The 26,998-nt window shown below is 37.4% G+C and overlaps 1 non-coding gene across 1 annotated transcript; it reads right to left on the bottom strand.

Annotated features, from left to right (window-relative positions):
- Positions 1–6,969: 6,969 nt before the first annotated feature.
- On the bottom strand, positions 6,970–7,076 carry LOC128287305 (small nucleolar RNA R71). The gene has a single exon (XR_008278004.1). It is a non-coding gene; the product is annotated as a small nucleolar RNA R71 (small nucleolar RNA).
- Positions 7,077–26,998: the final 19,922 nt, after the last annotated feature.

Here is a 26,998-nt window from a genome sequence, read left to right as displayed (position 1 = left end):
GACATTCAGCTACAATGGGCTTCGTTCGTAATCATCGAAATGAGTTTCAATTCCTTGGAACACACAAACGACTTCAACCTCAAACAATCATCATCATCAATTTGAAACTCCGATTCCTTGTTCAGAACACACTCAGCCCGTTTTGCAACCGATTCATCATCGACTTTCTGGGCTTCACGAATTTGATGAATCAATAATGGTTTGGCTTTTAATTCGGCTACTAACACATTGTCGGGTAGAATAGACAAGTGTACATTCATCGCCATAAGCGAAACAGATTTCGGCTTAAGGCGTCCGCAACCACATTAGCCTTTCCCGGGTGATAATCAATGACCAGCTCATAATCTTTCAACAACTCAAGCTAACGCCTTTGTCGTAGATTCAAGTCTCTTTGAGTCATCAAATATTTGAGACTTTTGTGATCCGAAAATACATGGCACTTCTCACCAAATAAGTAATGTCGCCATATTTTCAAGGCGAATACGATGGCAGCTAATTCGAGATCATGGGTCGGATAATTCTTCTCATGTGGCTTTAATTGTCTCGACGCATAGGCCACAACTCGACCTTCTTGCATCAATACGCAACCTAACCCAAGTAGGGAGGCGTCACTATAGATGACAAACTCTTTGCCTGATTCGGGCTGCACTAAAATTGGAGCTTCCGTCAAATAAGTTTTCAGTTGATCAAAACTTTTCTGACATTTTTCCATCCATTCGAACTTAATATCTTTTTGAAGTAGATTTGTCATGGGTGTGGCTATCATCGAGAAACCTTTTACAAACCGTCGGTAGTAACCGGCGAGCCTCAAAAAGCTCCGAACCTCAGTAATATTTCCCGGAGGCTTCCAGTTAAGTATGGCTGAAATTTTGCTCGGGTCGACTCGAATATGCAGATACCACATGACCCAAGAAGCTAACCTCTCTTAACCAGAACTCACACTTGCTGAACTTAGCATATAACCGCTTATCCGTAATATTTGCAACACTAATCTCGGTGTTCAAGATGTTCGATCTCATCTCTTGAATAGACCAAGATGTCATCAATGAACACAACTACGAACCGGTCCAAATCTCGTCTCAAGATCCGATTCATCAAATCCATAAATACCGCGAGGGCATTAGTGAGCCCGAACGGCATCACTAAGAACTCGTAGTGACCGTACCTCGCTCGAAAGCGCTTTTGGGTACATCCGAATCTCGAATCCATAATCGATAATAACCCGATCTCAAATCTATCTTTGAAAACACCGAGGCTCCCTTTAGTTGATCAAACAAATCATCAATACGCTGTAACGGATATTTTTCTTTATCGTCACTTTATTCACCGACGATAGTCAATACACAACCTCATGGTTCCGTCCTTCTTTTCACAAACAATACTGGTGCACCCCAAGGTGAGAAACTTGGTCGAGCGAAACCTCTATCCGTCAATTCTTGCAATCGAGCTTTCAACTCCTTTAACTCGGTTGGTGCCATACGATCTGAGCTATCGAAATTGGCGTAGTCCCCAGTACAAGCTCAATACCAAACTCTATCTGCCGAACAGTGGCAAACCCGTAATTCTTCGAAAAACATCCGGTATTCACAAACCACCGCACAGATTCGGGTTTTATTTCTAACTCCTTATCATCAAGTACATACGCAAGGTATGCTTCGCACCCTTTCTTACATATTTCGGGCCAACATTGAAGATATTACACCGGCAACCCTTTAAGTCCGTAGACTCAACTCGGATCATCTCGTTATTTGCCCTCAAATCAATAGTCTTGCTTTTGCAATTCACAACCGCATCATGCACGGTCAACCAATCCAACCCAAGAATAATATCAAATTCATCGAACGGCAAAAGCATCAAGTCCGCCAGAAAACAGGAACCTCGAATTACTAGGGGACATTTCTTACACACTTTGTCGATCAGCACGTAACGACCCAAGGGATTTGACACCCGAATTACGAACTCAGTAGACTCAATAGGTAAAGTCTTACTAGATGCTAAGGTTTCGCATATATAAGAGTGAGTAGAACCGAGGTCAATTAAAGCAATCACATTAGTATCAAAGAGAGTGAAAGTCTGGTAATAACATCCGGCGAGGAAGCATCCTCACGTGCGCGATAGCATAAGCCCTAGCAGAGCGCGAGCCTCGGATCTGGTCGTAGCATCTCTAGATCATCTCGACCACCACTAGCATTACCCGTATTTCCGGATGGTCTACCTCGGCGGTGGTAGCACCGGTTTCCCACTCGATTTATATTCATTCGAGCAACCTCGGGCAATCTTTAATAAAGTGGTCGACCGATCCGCACTTGTAACAGAGCGGTCATGGAACCTCACACTTCGAATGCCATTTGCCACAATGTCGACACTCGCTTCGTCTCGACGTTCATTCCCCACATGGCGATCAAGTGCTTCGTGTACCCACAGGGGTCGATCACGATCTCGTCTAAAAGGCCCAAGTGCCTCTAGACCGCCCACATCATCTCTAAATTTCTTCGATGCATGTTGAAGAGACTTTTCCGAGGATCTTTTACTTAAACTCTCCAGTTCCCACATCAACTTTTGTTTTTCTTTTCTAAGCTCTTGACTTTACAAGCTCGCTCGACAAGTACTACGAACTCTCATATTTCAAGAATGCCAACGAACATTTTATGTCTTCATTCAGCCCATCCTCGAAGCGTTTACATGACATGCCTCGGACGAAACACATTCCCGAGCGTATCTACTAAGTCTAACAAATTTTCGCCGTAATCGATGGCGACATAGAACCTTGCTTAAGCTCAAGAAATTCCTTCCTTTTTGATCAACAAATCTCGATCGATATACTTTTTCCAAACTCGGTTTGGAAAAACTCCCAAGTTACTTGCTCTCGGGGCATAACAAGTCGAGTACTCCACCAATAGTAGGCGTAATCGCGTAGCAAGGAGATAGCACACTTTAGGCATTCATCGGTGTACAAGATAGCTCATCGAGTGCGGATAGTGTTGTCCAACCATAATTCAGCTTGCTCGGCATCATCGCTATCCATAGCTTTAAATTCAGAGCCCCATGTTTTGGATTCATCAACTGGGGCTTATTCGACCTTATTTGGTCGATTCATCGGAGGCATTGTAGGTGTGGGGTTTGTGTTTGTTGGGAATGGAGGTTGTGGAACAGTAGTATTAGTTCGAATGTATTGGTTGAACCAATCATTCATCACGCTATAAAAGGCTTGCCTAGCCTCATCATTCGGATTGCTAGCAATAGGTTGAGAGTCCGCAGGCGCTGTCCCTTATGCAGGAGCAGGAGCCACACTCTCGACATCATCAGCTATCGCTCGGTTGGGATCGGGATCCATTACTATAAATAAACACAAATTCAAATGTCAGAAATATCCACACTATCAATTAATCACATAATGGCATGTATAGCTAGACCCAAACGTATTACGGTAGTCCTAGAATCGACTAAACCGTAGCTCTGATACCAATAAAATTGTAACACCCGTGCAGAGTCCGTTCTGGAGTCGAACACAAGGTGCACACAGACTTAATTGTTTTCACAGTCCATAACAAAAAAATTTCCAGACTAGCTGGTTACTGCATCACTGTCACCTTAAAAATCATATCTTGAGTTTTAAAGCTCGAAAATCAGTTTCGTAATTTTTCCCTAAAACTAGACTCATGTTTCCATCAATATATGTATTTCTAGAATTTTTGGTCAGGCCAATTAGTACAGTTTATTAGTTAAAGTCTCCCCTAATCCAGGGTTCGACTACACTGACCTTCACGCATTACGAATTGGATATCTCCCTGTACAGGGCTTCAATACTGATGCCGTTTGTTTCTATAGAAACTAGACTCAAGGAGGAATCTATAAATATATGGCATGACTCCTAATTATCTCTGGTTAATTTACAATGAATTTCCAAATTCGGAACAGGGAATCCAGAAACCGTTCTGGCCCTATTTCACGAAAACCTAAATATCTCTTAACATACATCTCATATGACCGTTTCGTTTCTTCCATATAAAAGTAGATTCATCAAGGCTCATTTACATAATTTATTCACTATTTAATTCCATTCCTACAATTTTTAGTGATTTTTCACATCCACACCACTGCTGTTGTCAGCATCTATTTTCAGGTAAACTTTACCTATTTCGTGGTTTCCATGGACCAACTAGAGTTTTGTCATGCATAGGTCCACCTATGATCATGTTTAGCCATTCCAAGGGCTGATCATTGCCCAACACTTCCATTCCAGTCCATGGTCACATCATGAAACCATATATACATACATAAACACAAATGGTCTAATGCCATACTCCACTTCTACGAGCCATTTTCGCATGCACTACACACATACATCACAAAACGTACTTGAAAAACAGCAAAGGGTAGTCCTATACATGCCATATCCAGAGTTCAACTAAAAGAGTACCAAAGGGCTTTGATAGTGTGGATGACTTGACTTGATGATCCCGAATCCGATAGCTAACGAGCAAAATCTATAAAAGAGAGCCAAAGCAACGGGGGTAAGCATTTTAATGCTTAGTAAGTCTCAAGTAATGAAATCAGCTTTGACTAAAGTATTACATTCACATAGCTAAATGGATCACTTTAGTAATACACATTCTCATAATCATACTTACTTCACACTTCATCAACATATACACACACAAGGTATCAACCTATCTAAGAGCCGAAAGTTCGTTAGTCGATTGAACGAATATTATTTCAAACGAATCAACTTTTCCGATGCACATGCAAACATACCTTATCATTTGGGTTTTTCGAGCGTATTAATTGAATTTATTGCAGCACAAAACGCTCACCATCAAACCAAGTTTCTTCAGAATTTAGCCGGATATAACCACAAGCACAATTGCCTTCGGGTCTTAACCCGGATTTGGTAACTTGCACAAATGCCTTGGTCTTAGCCGGATATAACAACTCGCATACGAATGCCTTGGTCTTAGCCCGGATATAATCACTCGCATAAATGCCTTCGGGACTTAACCCGGGTATCATTCAAATGCTCATGTACACATATATCAATAATCACGACACATCCATATTTCATTTTCGTTACTAAGGCTCATACACAAAACATTTATCAAACCTTTCCAATTTCGGCTCAATAGCCACACACAAAGAGCATGATTTCAATTGACTTTACAACGTAGTCCCTACGCACATTCGGCTATCTGCCATAATATGACAAATCATTCAATATAATTCAAGTAAGGTCATTACTCGAAGACTTACCTCGGACGTAGCCGAATGATTTCGACGGCTATTCGATCACTTTTTCCTTCCCCTTATCCTACGGTGGTCCTCTAAGCTCTTGAGCTAATTCACACAAATTTAACTTATTAAAATCTCATTATGCTAGCTTATGGCCGAATATGACAAGGAGTTTAAATGGTCATATGGCCACCCTTTAGCTCGAATACACAATGGTCATGCACATTTTTAATTACATCAAGCAATTCAATACAATTCATTCAAACATCAAAGAGAAGCTCAAGGTACTTAGCCCATATATCCATTAGACATTAGAGTCACATGTGTACGAAATCATGAATCGAATTCAACATACTAGCTAATATTTCCCCCTTAGCCGAATTTCTAAGTCAAGCTAAAGCCATCAATAGGCTACCTAAGGCCGAATATACACATCAACATATGTACTCGTTCATGTGGCCGAACATACACATCTATGTTGAGGCCGATTTCAACACTTGATACATTCTACAAGTATGGTCGCTTGTATCGACTAAACACCATTTTGTTTCAAGTTCAAAACTAGGCTAATATGCACATATACACTAGTAAATCACACACTAACATTTGTACTTCACCTTACTAGCATTTCTCATTCAAATAACATGAACAACGACCATAGTTTTCTTTTACTTCCTACCATGGCCGAATGCCATACAACACCATACCATGCATCATTACAAGCTTTACTTTTAGCATGCAAATGACATCCACAAATCCACCTTAGCCGAACATTATCTCCATGACATAGTGAAGATTTGAACCATGGGCTAGTTAGAACTCAAGCTAACTACTAAAACATGCTTGAATCTCATGGCACAACATCAAACTTACCTTAACTTAAATGCAAATATGGCGAATATCTTCAACTTTTCTCCTTTCAAACCGCCAAGAAGAACCAAAGGATGAAGCTTTTCTTTTCTCTTTGTATTTTCTTCCTAGTTTTGGCTCAAAGAAAGGATGAACAAATTTTTTTTCTTTCTTTCCCTTCAACTCACGGCAATGGGGAATCACACACCTTCTCTCTTTTTTTTTTCATTTCTTTATTCCTCACCTTAGTTTAATTTTTCCTCCCATATTGCACCAACAAAACATGTCTATGACATGTTTTGCCCATCCTCCTTGTCATGGCCGCCACCACTTATAAAAAGAGGGTATTTGACATGCAAGACCATTGTTTTGCATGCATGCTTTAATTAGTCATCACACATTTCCCTATCCTACTTTCAAAGTTTACTACTAGGTCCTTTTTAGTGAAATTCACATTTATAACCCTAAATCAAATCATCAAAAAAGTCACACACGAATTAACACATATCATAGGCATCAAAATGAATATTAAATTATTTTTATGCCTCGATTTTGTGGTCCCGAAACCACATTCCGACTAGGGTCGTTTTAAGGCTGTCACAAAAGTTTTCCTAAAAATGAACTATTTTCTAAAATAGAAAGTTCACAAGCTTCCACTAAAAAGTCACTTTTTGAACCATAACAACGAACATGTATTTTTTAAAGTTAATTAAAGACTAATAAACTGGAAGGGTTTTCACTCGCTGAATTAAACTACAAATTCCATTCCATGTGAGATCGCCAGATTCTTCCATAATGTCTACGCCGAGTTTGGGGTGTTACAGTTCCATTACAACTTGGGCTTAGATGATTAAGAAGTTTCTACTGAAGTATTTTCCTCTGGACAAAACAACTAAGTTGAGGAATGACATCTCTTCTTTTACTCAACTCGAGCTTGAGATATTGAATGATGCAAGAGAGAGATTTAAGGATCTCTTAAAAACGTGCCCTCATCATGAGTTACCTTAGTGGCTTCAAGTCCAAACATTTTACAATGGTTTGAATCCCTCAACTAAACAAATAATTGATGTAGTAATTGGTGGAACACTTAATAATAAGACACTTGATGCAGCCTAAGAATTTATTGAGGAGATGACACTGAATAACTATCAGTGGCAAGTTATGAGAATAAATTCTACTAAGGCATCCATTGTTTTTAATATAGATGTAGCTGTTATGTTGAAACATTAGGTGGAAACCTTGAGTAAGAAAATTGACAGTTTGAGTATGGCTAAGTAGATGAATCCAATAATGCAATGTGATGTGACTGGAGTGAGGATGATAAATTCAGAATGTTTACCCTTTAGGTCTAATATGAAGCTCGAGCAAGTCGACTTTATGGGTAACAATTCTAAACCTGAGAACAACTGTTATAGCAATAATTATAATTCAGGATGGAGGAATCATTTGAATATCTCTTGGGGTGATCAAGGAAATCAAAGGTCACAACCCCTCCGGGTTTTTAGCAACTTTATCAGTAAGAAAAGAAGCTGAATTTGGAAGAGATGTTAATGAAATTTATTTTAATGTCAAAAACTAGATTCCAGAATACTGAGACAACTTTGAGGAATCAACAGACATCTATTCAGAGACTTAAGAATTAAATCAGTCAGTTTGCTAAATATGTTTCTGAGAAACAACAAGGTAGTTTACCTAGTAACACTGAAACCAATACAAAAGAGCAAGTCCACACAATCATTGTTGAAGTGGAAAGGTGTTAGTTGAGCCTGAAAAGAAGTTAAATCTAAAACCTATCCACTGTAGAGATCAATGAGGAGTGCTCGATCATTCTCCAAAACAAACTACCCATCAAACTTAAAGATCTAGGGAGTTTTACTATCTTTTGTTTTATTGGTAGCTTAAATGTTGAAAAAGCTTTGGCTGATTTGGGTGCTAGTATAAATCTGATGTCTTATAAAATGTTCAAACAACTTGCTGTCAGGGAATCAAAACCCACTAGAATAAGTATTCAATTAGCTATCAAATTAATTAAGTATCCTAGGGGCATTATTGAAGATGTACTCGTTAAAGTCGATAATTTTTTATTCTTTGTTGATTTTGTTATATTGGACATGGATGAGGATATTGAGCTACCCATGATCTTAAGACGACCTTTTTTAGCCACTGCTAGAACCGTTATTGATATGGGTAATTGTGGACTTGTGCTAAGGGTAGATCATGAAGAGGTTATTCTTCAAGCACGTGATGTTGAGAGTTTCTAGTGAGCGAGATGATACTCATTATTTTGTTAATGTTAGTAATCATGCGGTTCAACATTTTTTGTAGAAAATCACTCATGAATACATGTTAAAACCGTATCCTTTTCAAGATGATAAAAATCAAGGGATGAGTGGAAAAGGAATGGGGCAACTTGAAGAGTAAGATGGACCAAAGGCTTATGAGAAACTAAGAATGCTTAAAGATGTAACAAAATGACACCATGGTGTGTATTTAAAGAGGACGAACCAATTCAAAGTTGGAGACAAAGTGCTGCTGGAAACGTTAGTTCTATTGATGTGCCCTGAAGAGCTTAAGTCAAGATGGTCTAATCCATTTTTGATACAAGACATATTCCCATACGGAACCATTGAGGTAACACACCCTGATTACGACACATTTAGGGTGAATAGTCATCACCTCAAACTTTATTTTGGTAGTGATATTGATAAAAGGAGAGAGGAAATTTGGCTCCAAAATTCGACTTAACCTTGAGCTTGAAAAGGAAAGTGGAGCTTAGACTTTAAATAAGCACTCCTCGAGAGGCAACTCGAGTGTATTTTTATTTTATTTTAATTATGTTGCGTGCTTAGTACACTTATTTTTTTTATTACTTAACAATTTAAAAAAAAGAAATAAGTTTATTAAAAATAAAAAATATTTTTTAGAAAAAGATGGACCACACGATCTAGGGTAATCCACACGGCCTGGTGACATGGCCGTGTCATGGACTGTGTGACTACTGGAGCAAAATTTTCAAAAAAAAATTGACCCACATGGTTTAAGTGCAATCACATGGCCTGGCGACATGACCGCGTGACCCACATGCCCATGTACACGGGCGTGGGAAAAGTGAACGACAACAACACACAATTTAGGTGATGATACATGGCTTGGCGACACAGCCGTGTGGTGCACACAGCCTAGCCACATGGGCGTATCACAGGCTGTGTGAACACTTGAGCAATTTTTTAAAATTTTCTAATAAGCCACACATTCTCAAAGAGAACACGACTTTACCACATGACTGTGTGGCTCGCGTGGTCTAACACATGGTTGTGTACCCTTTTTTAATTATAAGGGGTTTTCAATTTGTTTTCCTTTTTTCCTTCCCCCCACCACCATCGGTACCAACCCACCTAACCATCGTCTCTTTTTGTTTATTTTATTTATTATTATATTAGTTTTACTATATTTCTATTATTATCATTATTAGTATTATTATTTTCATTTTTATTTTGATAAGTTGATTATTAAAATAGTATTAGAATTTTTTACTTTCTTTTGAATTATTTAGATTTTATGTTTTATTTATTTTTATTTCTATTTGTACTTTAATTTTTCTTGTTATTTGTTTTTATTTTATTTTTAGATTTATATGTTTTATTTTATTTTATCATATATTTTACTATTATTGTTTTGTTGACTATTTTCTATTTGTTTTTCACATCTTTATCTTATTTTATTTTTGTCTATCTTCTTATTAGGGTGCTTGGAACCATGTACTTCATTTAGAATCTCGTGCAATTCCAGATTTCACTATTCCATATGAAATCATCCAAATTCAAGACAGTTTTAGTTCTCTCCTTCTTTATGATTTTTTTTGCTTATTTTATTTACATTTGTTTGTACATTGAGGGAAATGTACATTTTAAGTCCGGCGAGAATGTGTATATGTTTATGCGATATAGTATTTGTATTATTGTGTGTGTTTAAGTAATTTTATCAAACCTATCATTAAAGTTATTTTTTTCAATTTGGAGTTCTTAGTGATTCTATTTTGGAATAATTTGTGGATTTTTGTGTATCAAACATGCTTTAAGACACGAGAGAGTCAAGCATGATAAGTTTTATTTTAGAAATTATTATTTTAGGTTGTCTCCCTGAACTAATGAATTATCTTGAAATTTTAGATTTGCAAGTTTGACAGCAAAACCATAATTTTTTGTGAGCTTTTGAGTCTATAGGCATATATTTATTCGTGCTCATTTTATTTTTGGTCATGAGTAAGTTAACTTGATTTGTTATTCTAAAACTTGCTTCAGTTACACATGTCGAGACCACATTAGTGATTTGATATATTGAGCTGATAAAGGCACTTAGGATTTAACCCATCTAACCTTTAATCAGCTTACCTGTTGAATTAACCCCATTGATCCTAACACATTATTTTTTCTAGCCCATTTGTGTTAACCTGTAACCCATAAATATGTTGCAAATTATTATTTTTATTGACTCTCTTTTTATCGAGATTTGATTTGGTTAATTGCTTAACTATGTTTTCATCATTCGTATTGCTGAATTTTTTTCTAAAAATATATATATATATATATATATATAAAATTTTGATTGAGCTTGAACCGTTAGTTTCATATTCTGTTGAAAAACTCGTTTCCTCTATTTATTTATTATTGATGTCAACTTTTTCAATTTAGCAACTAATTTTTTATTGGTTTGGTAACTTATCAACTCGATTCTCGATTGTAACCAACTTTTTTGACCTTTTCCACACCCTTAACCCAAGCCCCATTACAACATTGCAAAGACCTCTTGATTGGTGTATCATCTCAACTTTTATAGTGGTGGAGATTTGATTTTCAAGCAAGCCTATTGTAATAACATTTCTTGTTCGACTGTTGAGTGCATATTACTTGAACCTCAAAGAATTTGAGTGCTTTGAGTGAATCTTAGTGAGGGTGTTATGTCTTGTTGAGTTTGGATCTTAGGTAATTATTAAGATAAGGAGATGCCTATGTTTTTTGTGCTTTAAAATTCTCTACTTAGATTGCTTTTATTCTTCAGTGTCATTTTAGTTTGAATTTCCAATGTACGGTTATCTGTGGATTACCCTAAGACAGTATTAGTGAAAATAATAAGTTGAAGGAAGTTAATTTGAATGCGGGTTGAGGGTTTTGCTTGAAGACAAGCAAACACTTAAGTGTGAGATATTTGATAACTGCTAAAAGTAATATGTTTTAATCTTATTCTTAAAGCATTTTGGGTGACTATTCAATGTTAATTGTGAATTTTATCCTCATTATCTTTTAAATTCATGTTTTTATACATAATAGAGAGTTTGGGAGCAAAGTGAGTGAAAATGAGTGAAAATTAGAAAATCAGAGCAAGCTACAGGACCACATGAGCTGACCCATTCCACACGTCCTGGCACACGACCGTGTGACACACATGAGCTACCAAATGTCCATGTGGCAAGCTGTGTTTATTGTACAGATTTACACTTTGAATAGCAGAAAAGTGTGTTTTTTAAGTTTTTCATGTATTTTAAGATGTATATATGAAAAAAATAAGAAGATAGGAGTGAGCCGTCATAGAACTCGAAAAACACTATTGAAGCTGATTCTGAAGCATATTTCCATCAAGGTTGAAGATTCTCTGTTGATTTCTTAGGAGATTGTCATGAGTTCCTTTATTTCTTTCAGTTATACCATATCTTGGATGTTTCTATTTTCAAGCATGAACTAACTTTTTAAATACCTAGGGGAGATGAACCCTATGATAGATTCCATCATTTGATTTGTATTTTACGCAGTAAATACTTAGTTCCTTGTTCTCAATTATGAGTGCTTAATTCTTGGTTTAATATTTCTAGATTATTGATCCATATTTGATGTGCTTAAATTGAAGGTTGAATAGACCCTGTGTAAGAGTAGATATTGCATAATTGAGTGAAGTTACATGCAATCCTAGAAATAGGATGACATAAATTTACCAGATTAGAGGCAAATCTAATAAGGGAATCCATAGAATGTGATAATAGGGATTTTAGTTAGAAAGAAATTTCAATTAATCAACCTAGAGTCAGTTGCTCTTATGCTTAGAAGAGATATTTGCATAATTTAAGGATTTCTACAGATTAAGATACTAAGTAAAAAAATTTGAATAAATTTAAATTAATGGTGACAGATGAAATCTAGAAGAATTCTTTCCTGGGTATTGTTTCGCATCTTGGTTGTTAATAATTTATTTTCCTGATTTGTTCTTTGTCGTGTTCGTTAGTTAATTAAATTAGTTCATTTTATTTTTAATCAATAACTTGAAGTATTTGATTAAATAATAGAAAGACAATAACTAATAGTATTTTTAGTCTTTTTGGGAATGATATATTTGTTCACCGTAGCTATACTATTAATTGATAAGTGCACTTGCCTCAGTTAAATTTTTAGTTAGCTAGCTCATGACGCATCAACCCTTAGCTTTCATAAAGGAAGTACTTCAAATTTTTTTAGATCTAGACCAAAGAACTACTTCTCGAGGAAGGAAGAGAAAAAACTCATCTTACGACACCTGATTACCTAAATATACAACATTTTTCCCTATGGAAACTTGACAAGCATCACAATCTTACTCTACTTGCCATATGGGTGGTTTACAGTGGTAAGGAAATGTGTACAACAATTCAAAGTTACATGTATAAATAAATATTTCCGGGTTAATTCCATCGTTGTTCCTAAATATCTTATTAGAATATAACCAACACCCTAACTAGCCCAACTTGGCATGCAACGCCTTCTAACGATATTCTCTATTACTCGAAATTCCTTAACATTTTACCATGTTCCACTCCTAGAGATGTTTCACTCTTTGAGACATTTTCACTTAATATCCCAACGTCAACAGTTCACCCAATCTATCCGCCAAAGTATCATTTGGGCAGTTACAACCATACCCCTACTTCGTTCTGACTTATTTGCCTAACCAAGATTTTGCCCAAAAGCGTACCCATAGACTTCAACACCTCACTTACTCGAAACCTATTCCAAAATTCTTATTCCTACAACAACACTCAAGAACTAGGCCTTCACCAGGTGGGATGTTACAATGTTACAACTCTCCCTCACTTAAGAAATTTTTTCCCCAAAATTTCTAACTTGAAAAGTTACACTTGTGCACCAGAATAATGATTTTCCCGCCAAGCGCATACTATAAGTTGCGTGCCTTTGAATTTTGATCGCCATCACAAAGTTCCTAAACATTCCACTTACCTCTTTAGGACAAAGATTAAACATTCATTGGAGAAGTCAAATTTCTCCTTTTTTGGAAAACTTCCGAGTAAGTTGCTTCTATTTAAATTGGTACTGAAACTCTTCTTTGGTTACTTTGCACATTCATTTGAAACCGTAACTTTCCTTTGCTGGATCTTTTGATATCTTCATTCTCAAATCCCATTTTCTTTATAAGTAACTCCCTTAATCTTTCGTCTTCTTGAACTTTAATCCTGAATTATGAGAAAAACCACCACCAGAGGGAAGAACTATAACTAGACTATTCAAAACATCACTTTCAAAAATCCTTCGATTATAGAGACAGAGGTATGCAATTGCTCCACCACTCAAGAGGAGATGAATTGTTACTTGGAGGCTTGAGGCCACTAGAACCCCAACTTTTCTTACAATTTTAAACTTTCCAATCAGTGTTAGCCCAGTGACAGTTCTTTCGACTTTGTTTTTCCACTAATCTTGTTGACGGCTGGGTTTCACCTACCTCTTCACCCATTCTTTTGTGTCGTACAAAATATTTATGGGATTGCTCTAGGCCAGTAATCAACCATATCCTGGTGGACATTAGAGGCATTCTTCATTGTTTGTTGCATACACGATGAATGCCCATTACTAGAAGTCTTCCAAAGATTTTACCAACTCAAGGTTTACAGGATCTAAGCGTTTATTGGAAGTACTCACTTTTGTTTGAGGTTCGACTAGGTACCTCTTATCAGAAATGAGTTTTTTAACCTTCATTTGAGGAAGGATAAATACATAAGGTTGGTGAGCAAGCTTAATTCTAGTTTTGGTTTACTTACCAAATGGTCCCTTCCTTGAGAAAGTGTCTGCGGTGCAGGCTAGCTAGAAGATGCTTATGAGGCCGAAAGACAATACCAGAGGCTAAAAGGTGGTTGTGTTCTTAATTTGATGGAGTTGGTTTCATTCAGGGTTGTGAGTCCCAATGATTACAGCTTAACCTTTTCCACCAGCCCAAGAGTTGATTCTTTTGTGCCATCTACCTTTCAAGCTTTGTGCTATAACTCGAATAGCGAATTGGCGCATGTTATATTGGGATGCATTAGAGATCCTCCTTCATACTTTTATCACATCTATAATCTGTCCAAGAAATTGGACAATTATATCTTTAGGTCAAGCTAATTTGCCTATTACCACTACAGGAAAACAGACTTTTAGTGGCTTTTTTTTTTGCCTTTAGCGGCGCTTTCCCAAGTGCCTCAAAAAATGTCGCTATATGCAGTGCTAAAAAACGCCGCTAAAGACCAGGACATTTAGCGGGGCTCTTATAAAAAATGCCGCTAAAGACCAAGACCTTTAGTGGGGCTATTATAAAAAACGCCGCTAAAGACCAGGACCTTTAGCGGCACTTTTATAAAAAGCGCCGCTACAGACCAGTACTTTTAGCGGTGCTTTTTTAAAAAATGCCGCTAATTTGCCCAGTTTTGCTATATGTATTTTGCACCTATATCAAACCCTCCTGCAAGAAATTCAATCAAAAAAAAAACAAATATACCATGAAATCCAACCAAAACACGCAAATTTAAATAATACAAAATTATACGAAAAATATATTATATAAATTGTAAATGAATATTCAAAATATTCTTAAAATAATGTTAAAAGTTACAAGAAAACAAATGTCTATGATGGTAGATTTTGAAATTGGTGGAACATAGTCATCATAGACTGAAGCTGCTGCTGGAGTTCATTGTATTTCCTGTTCTGCTCCGCCTCCCTCACTGCTGCCTCCGCCTCCCTCGCTGCTGCCTCCGCTCTAAGTTGAGAAATTTGCTCATCTGTGCTAGCTTGTATCTGAACTATCTGATCTTTTAACCTCTAAACTTCAGCTTGACTTTGACTCCCGGAAGGCATGTATTGGTGCGAGGTGGATCCAAAATATTGCGTCGGGTTAACACCAGATCCTTGAAATCAAACCCGACCATACCTTTCAGGACCCAAAACTTCATTAATAATTCTGTTATCAATATCCTCAAAATTAACAGAACTATCAGTCGAAGCAGTCGCTTCATACTCTGCCTTCTTATCTTTTAGTTTCTCCTAATAAATCAGTTAAAGAGTTAGAAACGAAATATACAATAAAAAGGAATACAACATAACATTATTTAAATTAAACTGATAAAATGACAATTAAAACATCATAATTAAATATTATAAATATTTATAATGAATCAATTTTATTAAGTAAATATACCATAATTTCTGCAACCTCGGATGACATCGGAGTTCCATCTTTTTTCCATGTGTAATGTCAAAAGTTGAAGGCGTCCAACTTTTTGACCGACGAGGCTTCCTACAATATAGTAGTAAAATATTATTTAATAGTAAAAGTTATTAATACTTGATAGATTTAATAAATTCATAGTACTGCTGCTTTGAGCTACACAAGCAAAACTTTTCGACCTACTTGGTGTAAATAAATTTTTGTTTTTGCTGCAGACTTGTTCCAACTCGCTCACGGTCCTACATAATGAAATTATTATTACGTATATAGTAAATACTATAAACCGAAAAATTTATAAGAGTTTGCAGATACATAATACCTCTCCTTTCTTCGAATTCCAAAATCGAACCGCATCTTCCCATTGGTACTTCAGCATTCCCGGTGGGACATTTTGCAATTTTTCTTTGAGGCTTATGGGTTTTATAAAATATTCTTTTTTCAAAATGCTTTTATTGTCTCTCCATTTTTTACCCAATGCCTTCTTGATATAGGCATCAGAGACCTCTAAAGCAAACCTATCCTAAAAAACACAAGTTTAGGAAGTAAATATAAATGAAACTTAAACCAAAGTATTATAATTACATTAACGTTTTGTTACCTTAATATTAGAGAGAGCTTGATTTTTATTGCTATTAGACATGTTATGCCATGATTTGTAGTTGATGGGCAACATATTGACATTTCGTGCTATAATTCCCAAATAGCCTGCTAATAGTCGAGCTTCTTGTCCAACAGGCTGACCATGGCTGTTTCTAGTTACTTCGACACGCTCGATGTAATTTAAGTTATATAAATCATTAGGAGCGTCGTCCTCGACCTCTGCGCGTCCCACCATTTTCAGCTGAAAATAATAAATTATTACTATATTGAAATTTAAAATAAATCAAGAATAAAATTTAATACAATTTGTAAAATAAACTTAACATTACATTGAAATTCCATAGACTCGTCAAGTGTCTCCAAAGACGCTTGAAGATCCAACAACTGTCTCATTGCTCAAGACTTACTTCTTTCGAATTTGTAGTATTCTCGTACAATACTAAGATCTCTTAATCTTCTTCTAGGCATTTTTCCTACAACACATAAAATAGATAAAATTTTAGTAAGAAATAACAACAATAGTAAATATAAAATAGTTAAATTATATAACATGACCAATGTTAAAATTATAACATTACATATAAATAAAAATCATAAAATCTTACTACATCATAAATCGTAAATATCTTCATCTACATCCTGACGAACCCATTGAAATTGTGTACTAGTACTAGGGATATTTTCATCTAAGTCTTGTTCTGGAAAAGGCAAAGTTTCTGATCTTTCGACGATGTCATCTCTACTTCCATTCCCCATGTCAAACAAGTCTCTAGAGGTGTTTCGGAGTACAATGTACCAACCCTCATCAATTGGATCTTTCGAGTAAAAAACTTGTTAAACTTGAGAAGAAAATACATACGGCTCGTCTATCAAATGTTCTCCAGTGAATTAATCGAGAGAAATTCACCATTGTAAAACCAAACGATCATTTTAATTCATGAGCAAGATTAGCATCAGCCCAATCACATCGAAATAAGACAACTTTCCATTTTCCATAATAATCCAACTCAATAATGTCAGTTAGAAGTCCATAATACTCCACATTTCCCTCGACAGGATTACTGTCCCTAGCACTAGCGTAACTTGTAATTAAAGAATTAACAACTACTCCACAATTTTGAGTTCTCCTCAATCTCTCGCGATATTTGGTATGAAATCTGAATCCATTCATGATGAAGCCACTATATCTTTTTACTACTCGATTCGGACCTTGGGAAAGCCATTTAACTTTGTCATTAACAACATTCCCACTCCAAACCTATTGAATCGAAAGTAAATTGAGTAATTATAAATGTTATGAGAAAACATTATTATTTTTCAATAAAATGTTGAGTTGCATACCGTTTGGCTTAGCCATTCATGAAAAGATTCTACGAATAACCTATTAATCTCGTGATGTTGTAATCTTCGTGAGCGTGGACAAGATCTTAAGATTTGTTTGTACTCACTATGTTAAACACATGTTTAATTCGTTAAAAAATAAACAAATCAAAAAAAGAAGAATATTTATCATATTCTAGAACTTACTTGCGAAATTGTTCAAGTGCATCGTGGTGGAAAAGAACATATCTATGTGCTTGTATCCAAGATCGGTCATCTAATTCTACAATTTCAACTTTGCCGATTGGTTCTCCATAACTTTGAAATAAATAAGTTTTGTCCAAGTTAGGATCATTGAGTCCAGCATTTCTACTTGGTCTATTCAATCTTGTTTCAACATCTAAATATCTAGAACAGAATGTCATACACTCCTCTGCCAATTAGCCTTCAGCAATTGATCCTTCCGGATAACGCTTGTTACGGCAATAAGACTTCAATTTGCTTAGGAACCTAAACACCATATACAACATTATCAAAACTAGTAACTATAGGTATAAAGGTGAATGTCTTTGAAATAAATTAGCACCTTTCAATTGGATACATCCAACGATAGAAAACCGGCCCACCAATTATTACTTCACGAGGGAGATGAATGACAAGGTGCACCATAATAGTGAAGAAGGAAGGTGGAAAGATCTTCTCCAAATTGCATAATGTCAAAGCAGCTCGATCTTATACTTTTTCAAGTTCTTCAACATTCAGAACTTTGCCACAAATTGCTTTCATTATATTGGACAGCTCAATTATACAGGACGTTACCTTCTTTGACATACATCACCATAAAGCAACTGGAAGTAGATCTTGCATCAGGATGTGATAGTCATGTGATTTTAATGAATATGGTCTTCGATCTTTAAGACTTACACATCGAGATATATTTGATGAATACGCATCCGGAACCTTTATATCCTTCAACACCGTGCAGAACATTTCTTTCTCTTCCTTTGACATTGCAAAAATTATAGGCGGCAACCAATATTTTCCATTAGGAAGTACTTAGGAATGAAGATCACGCCTAATTACCATGTGAACTAAATCAAGTCGACTTTGAAGATTATCTTTTGATTTACCATCGACGTTTAAAATTGTCCGAATGATGTTCTTGCAGACATTCTTCTCAATATGCATCACATCAAGATTGTGGCGTAATATGTGATGCTCCCAATAAGGCAACTAAAAAAAAATACTTCTTTTCTTCCACAAGTCTGCCTCATTAGGGTCATCCTCCTCGTCAGATTAATCATCAGATTCATCCCTCGATCGTGTATTTGTTTGCCTGTTAGATGGTTGATTCAGCTTTCCGTAACTGAAATCCATATCTTTTAACATGAATAAGATTTCAAATCCAATGGTGCGCTTTCAGAGCTTTTTCAACTCTTGATGCAGTCAAATAAAGCCTTCTGAAATCTATATCTATGATTTTCATCTAACCACCGATGATGCTCCATATAACAGAACTTGTTCCCATTATATAACCACTGTGAACATGTTTGAGCAGCACAACAAGGACAAGCATAACGTCCTTTGGTACTCCAACCCGATAAATTCGCATATCTTTGGAAATCATTAATTGTCCACATCAAAGCAGCACGTAGGTAAAAGTTCTCCTTTCTCAATACATCATACGTCTCAACACCCGCCCATAATTGTTTTAACTCTTCAATAAGTGGCTGTAGATATATGTCAATATCATTTCCGGGGCCTTTCTCTCCGGGGATAATCATAGATAATATCAAAGAAGATTGCTTCATACAGAGCCATGTAGGCAAATTATAAGGAACAAGGACCACAGGCCAAGTACTGTACGAGGTGCTCATGATTTTAAAAGGATTAAATCCGTCAGATGCTAACCCGAGCCTTACACTCCGAGGATCACTTGCAAAGCTTGGAAATTTATTGTAAAATGATTTCCATGCAAAAGAATCTGTAGGATGCCTTAATAATCCATCATCTGTTCGTTGATCATGATGCCACGTCATAAACTCAGCTGTCTTTGACGACATGAATAGCCTTTGAAGCCTTGGGATTAGCGGGAAATATCGCAAAATCTTGTTCGGCTTCCTTCTTGACTGTGGCCCATATTCATCCTCATTAACATCTTCTGCATCTCTATTCATCCAACAAGATTTACCGCAAACATGACAAGGCTGTTGATTTCTCTGATCACCCCAATACAACATGCAATCATTTGGGCAACTATGAATTTTGTTGTACCCAAGGCCCAAATCTTTTATCACTTTCTTCATGTCTTTACATGATTGAGAGATTTTTGCAAACGGGAACATTTCTCTCAAAAGCTCTAACAGCATTGTCAAAGAGTTTCCGGTCCACCCTCCCAAACATTTTAAGTGGAAAAGGCGAATATAGAATGACATTTTCGAAAATTTTGATCCCTCATAAAGTTCTTCATTCATTTCACAAGCAACATGTAGAACTTTGCCGCTTCTTCATTCGGTTGTTCATTCGGTACACTTCTTCCCGTTTCCATAAAAGTATTCCCACCGATATTATAATCATCGAATACAACATAGTTTGGTGGAAATGGTTGGAAACCTTCACTCTGCATATTAAATGCATCCCGCATCATACCTTCCATGTCATCTTCTCTAACATACTGACAGTAACCACTATAAGGATAACCCGGATTAATCGTCGAAGAGGCTCCACTAGGTGTACACTCTTCATGGAAAATCCATTTTTTATACCCCCGAATGAAGCCATCAACAATTAGATGTTCGTAGACAACTTCACGATAATGCCAATAGATATTGCCACACTTCTTACAGGGGCAAAGAATCATATTCTCTTGGCTTTAATTGTGAAATGAAAAATCTAAAAAAGATTGCACTCCATTTTGATACTCGTTGCTTGCCCTTGAGAAATTCATCCAAGTCCTATCCATTTCATAGTTGTTGAAGTCTAAAGTTGGCAATAAGTTACACGGGTAAGTTGTTTATTATGTAAGTCTTGATATGATATATATTTATGTTTTATGTAAGTTATGTAGATTATGTAAGTTATGAAATTTGAACTTTAAACTATATGCTTTTAAGGAAATTATTAGATTAAACTACATGTATTAGTTAAGTTATGTAAGTTGTTATGTACGTTATGTGAGTTATGTAATTTATTTAAGTAATGATCAATATTAATACTATTTTGATAAAAATTAGTTATAATATATTTAAACAATGATCAATATTGTTATATTGATAAAATTATTTATAATTGGCCCTTCATTCGTTGAAATTTTTAATTCTTTTTAAGGTCGATAAAATTATTTATAAGCTCCATAGAACTTTTTGGAAATTTTTTTATACAAATACATTTAAAAATATTAAATATTAAAATCAAACATTATTAATATAAAAAATAGTAATTTGAATATAATAATATCAAAAAGAATCGTAGTTTAATTTTTATAAGTAAATTGGAAATAAATTAAGGTTATATAAATATTCAATAGTGTAACACCCCAAACCCGGCCCAGACGTTACGGCCGAATTTAGTATGTCACATGGAGATGTTTCAAAAAACAAGTGTTTATCTAAATTCTTTGTTTAGAGTTTAGCAAAAATCTGTTCTTGTTTTAAGTTAAAGTGAATGGAAGCTGTGCACCAGGTAGGAAGCCAGAAAAGAGGAGGTGAGTCTTATAGGACCGCTTAAGTACCAAGCTCTTCCCGGATCCAATACTAGACATCCACACATCCATTGCCACACTTTAAGCAGGTTACGTGTCTACGAACATTAAAACAAGTTTAAGTCTGCTTAAACATTTATTTTCTTAGAAAAACATTTACTTTGCGGGAACTTTGCGCGTCATCGTGATCTTTTAAAAACAAGTAGTTTTTATAAAACGAACCCTAGTGCTAACCAGTTTAATAATCCACAAAATAAAATTAATTAAAAAGAGCGGCCTTATTACAACTTTAAGCATAATAAAAATAATCCAAATTAAATGCTAAACTTATTTAAAATCGGCAATCAATCTTCATGGCCACACTGAATCCCGCCCAGCTCCAAGTCCACCAACTAGGGCTCACCTACAAGGATGGAAAAGGAAAGGGTGAGTTTGGGAAGCTCAGTGCATACAGAAACCCATCCAAAGCCCAAATCAGCTCGAGCCCATTAGGCCTAAGCCCTATTCAGATAACGATTACACAAATGGACCTGAGCCCTTTTCGAATCTGATAGCAAGGCCTTAGCCCTTTTACCATAACAGTGTGGCCCATAGGCCCGATTCGATAACATAGGTAACAATAGTGGTAATGCATGCAAACCCATCTGGGAGACTACTCAACCCACCAACCGCTACTTGCACCGTGCACAGCCCTACACTCCATGTGGGAATATCTCAACCCACCCACCCTACACTCCCACAGTTGCGACAGCAGCACTCAAATATCGATAAGTTGAGGCAAAGCCTCCAAGACGTGGATGAACCACTTTCAATACTTCCTCCATCAATACCCCAATCCCATGCAACAGATATTAATAAAAGCATATCATGTAAAATACAGTATTAATCAATCATGCAGTTTAGCCAATTTAAACCCTAGGGGTATATCGGTAATTTTACTCTTTAGGGGTAATTTTCGTAACTTAGCGACTACACAAGCTACTTCAGTAATTTTCAATAGTTTTATGCAGTTTGGTTCCACCATCTAACTAACAGGCTACTTTACCCATCTCTTACCCATATTGGTCCGTAAGCCTATTGGGCTCAGTTTTGGCCCATCGAGGCCCTCTTTTTCCAAAGTACGTTAAGATGTCACACAAACTTACTTACCACCTTGCGGTGCTAGATCTAACAATTACTCTACGTCTTAAGAGCATTCGCATACTCACAAGCCCATGAAATGCCGGAATTTCGGCATTTCGGCTTTTGCCGAATTGAACTAAGAAAGGGTGTTCGGTACACACCTGATTCGTGATGACTACTACTGAGATCTCTTCCGATGTCCTACAATTGATTAGCACAGTTCTTATTTACAAACCATAATCACTAAACCCACAACCTACTTATCCATGATCGAACCATGTCCCTAAAAGCCTTTGAAACCTTACCTTTTTGCCAAAATCGATAGCTAGCTCCGAATCCGATTGCTCCAACAACCCACGCCTTCAATCCAACACTTAAGAAGACACTAATCATTGACAAAAACGTCAATTAAAAACCCTTAGAGCCACATGCCCAAATCGACAGCCTCCCTAGATTTTAGGGACTTGACTTTTCTAACTTTGTAAAATAGGACCAGATCCGAGATGATGAACACTTACCCTTACTCCTTTTTGATCTCCACGCAATCGATGCACTTTATCTTTCAAGCGACGACAAAACTCGACTCTGGAGTTTTGAAGTTTGACTATTAGCCCCAAATCTATGGTTTTTGGCTTTTGGGTGATGAAGGAGATGACAATGTGGGGCTATAACCTTGATGTAGAATTGCCGAGCGGTATCTAGGGTTTAGAAAAGATGATTGTCGTTTATTAGGCACAAAAATATCGAAGGATTTGGCTTGGAAGAAATCGGCACAACTAATGTATTTTTGAGGTTTCGGCTTTTGTAGTTTCGGCACAAGAGTTGATGAACAAGAGGTTTGATGAACGGTTTTGAAGAAGAAAAATAAAGAAAGAAGAATAGAGAGAATGGTGGTTTCACTGGAGAGGAAAAAGAGAAAAGAACAACCCTAAGGTGTTTAAGCGAAGAAAACGACACCACTCAATACCTTAAGTGCGAAATACTAACCTAATACCCTCTCCGAAATCCCTTTCTAATTCCCTAATTCGCCAACTCTTAGCCTCTCTCCAAATCCCTTAAATCTCTCCCTTATCACTCCTTAATCCAAGCGTTTGGATGATTCAAACTCTCCTTTAGCAAACTCCACATGGACTCCAACACTACCCCTCCTGCACTTAAAAATAAATGCATCTATTTGTCAACACAGGGAATCGATCCCATGCCTTCCCCAATGCTCCACACGCCACCTTTTTAGGAGCCTAGTGGCGTCACCCTTGCCACTTTACTAAGGCTCTTTTTGTGATGCAATTTACCCATAACTCTATACAAGGGCCATCTAGCCAGAACCCCTAACTCCTAAGTCCAAAAATTCAAAAATTCAACCGGGTTTTGGCCAACACATGGGCCTTCTATAAGCCTATTTACCTACTCAAAATATTAATTTCACATCCAAATACAAAATTTTAAAATCTTTACAAAATATTGAAAACCGCGAATAAATCAAAAATCGGGATGTTACAACTCTACCCTCCTTAAAAAATTTCGACCTCGAAATTTTACCTTATTAGAATAGTTGAGGTCTTGTTGACGCATAGCCTCCTCGATCTCCCAAGTAGCTTCTTCTTTGCCATGGTTCCTCCAAAGTACTTTCACTAGTGGGCCTGATTTCCTTCTCAACACCTTGACGTCACGATCAAGTATTTGCACGGTTCCTCTTGAAAGTTAAATCGATTGTACCTCGATTTACATGAATCGGTATGATATGAGTTGGGTCGGATCGATACCGCCTCGACATGGATACATGAAAAGCGTCGTGGATACGATGCGGTTTTGGTGGTAACTCTAGTGATAAGCCACCGGTCCAACCCGCTTAACAATTCGGTAAGGCCCAATAAATCGTGGGCTCAACTTACCCTTCTTACCAAATCTCAAAATTTTCTTCCAAGGGGAAACCTTCAAGAAAACCATATCCCCAACAGCGAACTCAATCTCTTTACGCTTCAGATTCGCATCGACTTTTGTCTATCGGATGCCTCCTTTAACCGATCCCTTATCACCCTAACCTTGCTTTCGATTATGCGCCACCAATTAGGTCCAAGCACTCGTCGTTCATCCAACTCGTCCAACACGTCGGCGTCGACATCTTCGCCCATAGAGCGCTTCATATGGTGCCATCGAATACTTGCTTGATAGTCATTATTGTAAGCAAACTCCGCCAATGGTAAGTAGTCCTCCCAACTTCCACGAAAATCAATGATACAACCTCTCAACATATCTTCCAGAACCTGAATAACCCTTTCTGACTGTCCATCTGCCTATGGGTGAAAAGCGGTGCTAAAATCCAATCGTGTACCCAATGCTTCCTGCAACTTCTGCCAAAATCGGGATGTAAACCTAGGGTCTCGATCAGAAATTATCGACACTGGCACCCCATGCAGTCGCACTACTTCCGCCACATATAACTTGACTAACTTTTGCAGTGAGTAGTCGGTACGAACAGGTATGAAATGAGTAGATTTTGTTAACCTATCCACAACTACCCACACCGAATCTTTCTTGGTGGGTGTCATAGGTAACCCACTCACAAAGTCCATTGTTACTCTTTCCCACTTCCATAGCGAATTTTCACGAGTTGCAGAATCCGAAGGTAATTGGTGCTCACCCTTAACTCTCTTGCACGTCGGACATTTCTCAACAAATTCAGTCACCTCTCGTTTTAATCCGCCACCAAAGTACACCTCTCGCAAGTCTCGATATAACTTATTCCCTCCAGATGCATGGCACGAGTCCACTATGAGCCTCTTTTAGAATTAACTGCCTCAATTCAGGGTCCTTTGGAATACAAACCCTTCCACGAAAGCACAGAACTCCTTGATGTTCAACCCAAAATCCTCGTTCTCACCACTCTTAACTTGTTGGAACCAAGAGCTAATGAATCATCCTTCAACTGTTTTTCCTTAATCGCTTTCGGTCCAAGTAGGCCTTACTTGTAGTTACGCCAACAAGCTTCCATCGTCGTCTGAGACTTAATCGTGCGAACAAGGCTCTCAAATCAAGAACAACCCTTCGACTCAACGCATCCTCCACCACATTAGCCTTTCTGGGTGGTACTCTATCGAGCAGTCGTAGTCTTTAAGCAACTCCACCCATCTTCGTTGCCTAAGGTTCAACTCCTTCGAGTCAACAAATACTTTAGGCTCTTATGATCGTGTATATGATGCACTTTTCCCCATATAAGTAGTGTCTCCAAATTTTAACGTAAAATCACTCTTGCTAGCTCCAAATCATGCATAGGGTAATTTTCCTCATGAGCCTTAAGTCGTCGCGATGCATAGCGACCACCTTGCCCTCTTGCATCGAGACGCAACCTAACCCCACATACGACGCATCGGCATTGTATACGATAAAGTCCTTCCGGACACCGGTTGAATCAACACGGCGCTTCGGTCAATACCTTTTCAACCGATCAAAAGCTTTTCTTTGTTTCTCGGTCGAGAAAAATGGTACTCCTTTCCTTATGAGTTTTGTCAAGGGTGCCGCCATCACCGAGAAACCCTCCACAAACCTTCGTAGTAACACGCTAACCCTAGAAAACTCCAATTTACGATACCGACCTAGGTGGCTTCCATTCCGAATTGCTTCAATTTTACGAGGATCCACCTTAATCCCCTCGGCGAGACCACATGCCCTAGGAAGGTTACCTCCTTAACGAAATTCACACTTGCTAAATTTCGCATAGAGCTCATTTTCCCTTAACACTTGCAGACTGTCTGGAGATGCTCATCATGCTTCACCTCCGTTTGAGTATACCGGGATATCATCGATAAAGGCGACTACTGAATCGGTCCAAGTAAGGTTGGAATACTCGATTCATCGGATCCATAAAAGCTGCGAGTGCGTTAAATCATTAAATGGCATGAACACAAACTCATAATGTCCATATCGAGTTCGAATCTTTGTCTTACGAATATCCCTTCTTTTACCCTTAGGCGATGGTATCCGAGCGAAGATCGATTTTGGAGAATCTGAAGCTCCCTAAGTCGATCAAGCAGATCGTCAATCCTTGGTAGTGGATACTTATTCTTAATCGTCGGTTTGTTCAATCTGGCGACAATCGATGCACATGCGCATCGTTCCGTCCTTTTTCTTCACAAACAGGACCGGTGCTCCCCAAGGAGACACACTAGGCCTAATGAAGCCTCTATCTAACAACTCTTGAATTTGAGCCTTCAGTTCCACTAACTCCTTCGGTGCCATCCTATAGGGTACAATAGATACTGGAGCTATTCCAGGAAACAAATCGATTCCAAACTCAACTTCCGATTCGGAGGTAATCCAGAAGCTCTTCCTGAAAAACATCCAGAAATTCCCTAACAGTTCTGATGGTCTCCACAGTCAGATCCTCAGTTTCAGCTTGGCTTACCAAAGCCAGATATGCCTCGCACCCCTTGCGCATCAGTTTCTCGGCCCTCAACGTTGATACTACATTGGATAAGTAATCCCTCCGTTCTCCAATAATCATTACCTCTTCATCATTGACAATCCTTAACACCATCCTCTTAGCTGCACAATCCAAAGTTGCCTTATGCTTGGTCAACCAATCCATCCCTAGTATCAAATCGAATTCTTCAGCGGTAACTCCATCAAATCCCCACGAAAACCCGCCTTGAATCTCCAGAGGCACCT

This window comes from Gossypium arboreum, chromosome 13 (assembly GCF_025698485.1).
Source record: "Gossypium arboreum isolate Shixiya-1 chromosome 13, ASM2569848v2, whole genome shotgun sequence".
In the NCBI taxonomy this organism is placed as follows: Eukaryota; Viridiplantae; Streptophyta; class Magnoliopsida; order Malvales; family Malvaceae; genus Gossypium; species Gossypium arboreum.
This window is presented reverse-complemented; position numbering and strand designations above follow the sequence as displayed.